Raw genomic sequence first — 6,783 nt, 5'->3', positions numbered from 1 at the left:
TCGAGGTCCGTGAGTTCGAGCCCCACATTCGGCTCACTGCTGTCAGTGCGCCGCCCTCTCTGGACCCCCCCCCTGCCCCCCCCCCCCCCCCCCCCCGTTTCCGTCCTTCTGATGAAAAGCATAGGCTTCCAAAGATGCCCTCACTCTCCCAAGATCTACACCAAGTAGCCGAGTCAGGATTTGAAACCCGGTGCCCAGCTTTAAGCCCAGAGTTTGACCCACAGCTTATTTCCCCCATAAAATAATTCTAATGGCCTAGGCCAGCTGCTCCTCTTACCCTTGAGAAGGCCCGTGAACAGTGAGATCTGTCCCCCGCGGTTCCCGCAGGGACGTAAGCCAACCCTGCTCCCAGCCCCAGGCCCAGCCCGAGACTGGGCAGAAAGGGCAGAGGAGAATCAACCAGAGGGAGGGCTTTGGCTGTGCCCTTACACTTCGCCAGGCTCAGGGCCTGCCTCGAGACCTCCACCCCACTCCTTGAGCCTGGGGTACCTCCCCACCCCCAGTTCGGAGGCCTTGGGCGGGGCCCTGTCATTAGTTCCAGACACCACGTCTCCTCTATTTATGGTTTTTTTTCCTTTGCTTCTGTGGTTCTCCCTGGATGAATGCCCCCTTTCCCTGGATTTACAGCATCCTCCTGCGGTGGGGTTGATGTCACTTTAATGAGAGTTACAGCTGCCTTCAACTGTGACTGCTGCATTCCAATTTACTGCCTGGCCTCCAGGAGCCCAGCGGGACTTCTCTGGCTGGGAGGGGTGGCCGTGCTCCCTGGCCTGGGATTAAGGTGGAGGCTGGGGGACTGAAGTGAAGTCCCTTTCTTGTGCCTGCAGACTGCCAGCTCCAGCTTCGAGCTAGCGCCCCAGGCGCCTCGGTGAGCCCCGACCAACCCCGGGAATGGTTAAGAGTCAGGACAACGGGGAGGGGTGGAGGCCTTGTACGGGTTTCACCCCAACACTAGAGGTTTGGGAAGAGAGATCTCTGGGCTTTCCCTGACCCCTTCTCCCCACATCCACCACCCCGCCCCCGCCCCACCCCCGCCCCGTGAGAACCAAAGTTCTGAACTAGAGGACGGCAGGGCAGGGGAAGGTGGAGGCATTCACAGAAAGCCTGTTGTTCCTAGTTAAATCCAGATGTGGACAGCAGGGAGGAGGAGGGAGGGGGTGCTGGAAGCCGGCCTGAGGGAGGAGGGGAGAGGAGGAGGGGAACTGGGAGAGCTGAAGTGCAAGCAGGAGTGCCAGAGATGCCCTGGGGTTCTTTCTGGATTTCGGTGCCTCTGATTGGGGTCTATAAGCGTCACCCCGAATTGCCCTCCGTTGTCCCTAATGAATACATATGAGGCGAGGTTGCCAACGGCTGACACACCTACAGCAAGACTGCCACCACTTGCGTGGCTCTTATCCGACATCTCTGTGCAGCCAGGACCTCCCACTCTGTGGACTTTCCCCTCTGCCCAGGACCTTGGATGCCAGCCTGACTGTGGAGGTGAACGCCCGGCCCTGACCAAGAGGCAGAGGTGTGCGTGGAAGTCAGGGGCATTGCACACGGAACTTCATTTAATCCTCACCCCAACCCGATGACATAGGAGTTATTATGCCCCTTTTACTGACGAAGAACTGAGGCTCTAAGTCTTAGAGGTTGGTCCCTTATCCGAGGCCACACAGCTAGAAAGCCGTCGAGCCAGTGTAGACCACAGCCCATGCAGTATACTACCCATTCCGGGGCTACAGCATTTGCCCACATTTACACGAGCCAGAAATCTGGGGGGAGGCTGAGTGATACCACCAACGATCCAGAGACACTCTCTCTAGTTCCTAGAAATCTGAAGTCAGCTCAAAGTTGCCCCATAGTCATGCCGGAGACAGGCTCCCGAGGGCAAGACTTTGGCCGTGTGGATAATGCCCCAGCCAGCTTAACCCGCCCCCCACCCCCACCCTGTTGCTCTTCTGGGAGGTGGGAGTCATCTCCCCAGTAGAGAGGCCAGTGCTGTCCAGGAGGGCACAGGGTGTTGATTCTCCTCTAGGCTCTTGACCCCGAAGAGGGGAAGGGCTTGTCCCTGCCCTACCCCACCCCCCTGTGGCCCGCCCTTTGCGGGAACAGGGAGCCCAAGATCAGGTCCAAAGTCATAGCTGGGAGAGAGGGATCCAAGCGCTGAGGCAGCATGGACATCTCCCTCTGCCAGCCCCTCTGTGGGACCCAGTAGAGAGTGAACGCCTGGCCCTGGGCAAGAGGCCGTGGCTGGGGTGGGGGCCCAGGGGGTGTAAGTCCAGACGGCCCTGGAGAGCAGGAGCAGGTGCCTAGACTTTGGAGTCAGATGGCCCGGCTGCAGTCCTGCATTCTGCCACACTAGAGGTGGACCTTGGACAGAACCCCGGACCAATCTCAGGGTGCCCCTCTGTAAAGTTCCTGTCTCCTGGGGTGCAAGTGGGTATTAAGTGGGATGCCATATTTAAAGCATCTGGGCCAGCGTCTGCCGTGTAGTGAGTGTAGTACATGTTAGCTGTTACTGTTCTAGATCCCACTTCCCATGCCACCGCCGATGCCAGCCCCAGTCTCCGTATTCATGCTGGGGAAGAAAGATCCTTTTGGATGAAACCAGTCGGTTTCTCCAGGACTCCCAAACCTCTCATTCCAGGGACCCAGGGGACCATAGAGGTATTAATTAACAAAGCCTCAGGACAGGCCCAGGCGGCGAGGAAGCCTTGTTGACGTTAATTGGTACTATCAGATCTTTGCCCAGTGAGGACAGAGCCGTGCAGGCTGAGACAAGGTCTCTGCCCTTGGGGTTCACAATCTGCCCGAGACTACACCCCTGGTTCTGCGGCTGTGGTGGGCGGATAGGGCCGGCCGCTCTTCCCTCTCTCTCCCCTGCAGCAGGGGAAGAAGGGCAAGGGGAATGAAGGAAGAGGGAGGGTTGGGACCATGTTCTCAGGCCAACCAACACTCTTTGAGTGACTTTATGGGGACCAATGCCAAGGGCTATGAAAGATGCCAGGCTCTAGCAATGGCTCTCAACTTGTTTAATGAGCCCAGGAAGCCTGTTTAAAATGCATAATCCCAGGCAATGCCCTCAGTGGTTGAGGTGCAGGGATCTGTATTTTTAACAAGCACCATGGGATTCTAATGAGGCGGGTCTGTAGGACCACATTTTAAATAACAATGGTCTGATGTCTATGTGTCCAATATTAGGGCAAAGCCAAGCATATAATAGGTAACGGTAAATGCTAAGTGGTGGAATGAATGAATGAATCAATGAGTCAAATAGGAAGAGACTGTGAATGGTTCTGTACGGTCAAAGCCAAAGGTCTGCCTTCCCCTAGGAATTCCCTCCCTCAGGGAAGAGGTGGGCCTTTCATCCCTGGTTCACTCCCTTGCCCAGTGAGGACGGGACCAGACTCTTACTACACAAGTTGCAAGTTGCTAAGAAAAGTTCTAGAACACGTAGAAGAAGCCCCAGAGTCCCTCACCCACCCCAAATCTATCCAGAGAGTTCAGGGATCCCTGAGGATTCTAATTCCAGAAAAATACAAACACACACACACACATTTGCTTCTAATTTCCAGAGTTCTGGACCCTGAAGCTATCTGTGGTTTAGGATCCCTACTGGGGTATCCTTTGATCTGTGAGCCATTGCTAATGGTGGGGAGCTGGACAAAGGGGAGGGGGGGAACAGGAGGAGGGTCCTGGCAGAGGCAGGGAGTGGCCAGGGCTCTGCCTCCTGGAACAGGAAGCCAGGGTTTGGCTTAGGTTTCTTGGCTCCCGTCTCCTTCTCCAGGAGAGCTCAGGAGCCCTAGGGTAACAGTGTTGGAGCTGGGGGGTCTGAGGGACAGCAAGGGACAGGAAGCAGCGGAGGTGACCTGAGAGTGTTACAAGGCGGCAAAAGAAGGGGGAAAAAAAGGAGTTGTACTGGACTCCATCTAGGGCAGGCACTGGGCTAGTTGCCCACCACATCACATCTCAATGACGATCCCCACTTGACATGGGAGGGAGCAGACTCTGTGTGCGGGCAGGGCTATCTCCAGCCCAGTTTCACACAGCCAGTAGATGGGAGGGCCAAGATTTCAAATTCAGGCCCAACAAACACCAAAGCCAGGATCCCCCCACCCCCAATCTGGGAAACTGGGATGGGCTCAAACTGCAAACCCACTCGCTACCAAGGGACAGTTCCCGCTTTCTGTCCTTCTCTGTTGCCACCACAAGCCCTTTGATGGGCTCCCTTCTGTTATTGGCAGGAATGATATGGGGGTTCTGAATGGGCTGTGGGAACCGGATTCCTGCCCCTCTGCCCTCACCCTGATGGCCCTGACCAGTTCCCCCCACTGCCACCTCACCCAAGGTCTAGGGTTTAAAAGCTGCTCTGGTCTCCTCTGACTGTTCAAGGCCATCAGGGCAACCACACACACAGAGAGAGGCTTTTAGGCCTCCAACTTCCAAAAGGCAGCAAAAAGGTTTTAAAAAAAAAAAAAAAAGCAAACGCTGTGTAGTTGATACAGATACATTTAGCAAGGACAGGAGGTGGAGCCTAGAGCCCAAGACCTTGGATTTAGACGTGGGTCCTAGGTCTAGCCCCCCTCCTTTCTGGCGTGAACTTGGGCAAGTGTATTCACTCCCCTGAGTTTCAATTTCATCACCTATTAAATGAGTAATAATAACTGCCTCCCAGAGATACTAGAAAAATTAAATTAGAAGATGAATCCGAAGATCCCAGGTTCACGGTAAACAATCTGTGCAAAGCCTCACAGCTTGTTACCACTTACTTTTAATCAGTGGGGTATTTGATTTTTTTTTAATGTGTATTTATTTTTGAGAGACAGAGAGACAGAGGATGAGTGGGGAGGGGCAGAGAGAGAGGGAGACACAGGATGCAAAGCAGGCTCCAGGCTCCGAGCTGTCCGCACAGAGCCTGACGTGGGGCTCGAACCCACGAGCCGTGAGATCATGACCTGAGCTGAACGAAGTCGGACGCTTAACCGACTGAGCCACCCAGGCGCCCTTACCAGTGGGGAATCTGGGGGAAGTAATTTGAAATTCCAAATAGGAAACATAGATAATAAGAAATCATTTTTATTATTATTTTTTGAGGTGTATTTATTTATTTTGAGAGAGACAGAGACAATGTGAGTGGGGGAGGGGCAGATAGAGTGAGAGAGAGAGAGAGAGAAAGAGAGAGAGAGAGAGAGAGAGAATCCCAAGCGGGCTCCACACTGCCCAGCACAGAGCCCAACGAGGGGCTTGAATTCATGAAACCGCGAGATCATGACCTGAGCCAAAACCGAGAGTCAGACGCTTAACCGACTGAGCCACCCAGGCACCCCAACAATGAGAAATAATTTTTAAAAGCTGGGGTTAATTGGACTCTCTTCTCATCTGAAAAATGGAAACCATAGTACTGCCTACCTCGAGGATTGTTAGGGATTTGATGACAATTCGCGAAAAGCCCATGACATTCTCTAGCAGAACGGTAGCACGTGTAAATGATTCCTATCATGGATCACACTCACCTGCTGTGCACAGGGACACCATATACAGGTGAAAAAACCGTCCACATGGAGAACAACGTGGAAAACTTAAATTCAAGGAGATTTGTGTTGTACATTGGAAAGAACTTTCTAGTTTCAACTTGCCTAGTAGTAATTAAGTCTCAGGACATTATGGGGTCCTCTCCCTTCACAGAGATTAAGTGGAAGATGAGGGGCACCTCGGTGGCTCAGTTGGTTAAGCGTTCGACTTCAGCTTGGGTCATGATCTCACTGTCCATGACTTCGAGCCCAGCGTCGGGCTCTGTGCTGACGGCTCGGAGCCTGGAGCCTGCTTCAGATTCTGTGTCTCTGTCTCTCTCTGCCTCTCCCCTGCATGCACTCTCTCTCTCTCTCTCTCTCTCTCTCTCTCAAAAATAAATAAACTTAAAAATTTTTTTAAAATAATAAATTGATAAAAGATAGATGAAACACTCTGTCTTTGGGGCTGCTAGATATGGCCCTGGCTGGAGGCAGGACTGAAAGCCGATATGCAGAGAGCCAATCTTTGCAAAAAGCATTGTCATTATTCATACTATATTGATACATATTGGAATCATATTCTGATCTTCTTTTAAACCTTTTTTGCAAGAGCATATAGGGAAAAGATAATACCAAATGACCAGCATGAGCTATCAATGATTTATACCATGTATTAGAAATTGATTCCATGTTATTAGAAATGACATGTGAACTATGTCAATATACGGGAATACATGTATAAAATAACGCCGGAAAAAAAAAACACACACACACAATAAGAAACAGAGAGCGTGAAGTGCTAAGTTTACAAAAGCCACAAAGCTCAGAAGGTCATTTGGAATCAATATCGATCGGGTTTTATTTTCTCTCAAGTAGCCCAAGGCCATCGTATGCATTTTAAATATATATATATATATAATGGGATGAATAGGTGAGTTTAGGGCATTGAGAATACTCTGTATAATACCATAATGGTGGATACATGTCATTATACATTTGTCAAAACCCATGGAATGTCCAACACCAAGCATAAACCCTAATGTCAACTGTGGACTCTGGGTAATGATGGGTCAGCCTTCTGTCATGATTGTAACAAAGGTACCACTCTGGTAGAAGATGTTGACCCTGTGGGAAGCTGTGTGTATCCGGGGGGGGGGGGGGGAAGGAGAATTTGGAAATGCAATATCTTCAACTCAACTTTGCTGTGAACCTAAAATTGCTCAAAAAACCAAAATCTATTAAAAATACGTAAAGCTCTGTTGCGATATGAATTCATAACACACTCAACATA

The sequence above is a fragment of the Panthera uncia genome, chromosome D1, assembly GCF_023721935.1.
Source record: "Panthera uncia isolate 11264 chromosome D1, Puncia_PCG_1.0, whole genome shotgun sequence".
Classification (NCBI taxonomy): domain Eukaryota; kingdom Metazoa; phylum Chordata; class Mammalia; order Carnivora; family Felidae; genus Panthera; species Panthera uncia.
Note: the sequence above shows the minus strand (reverse complement) of the source record.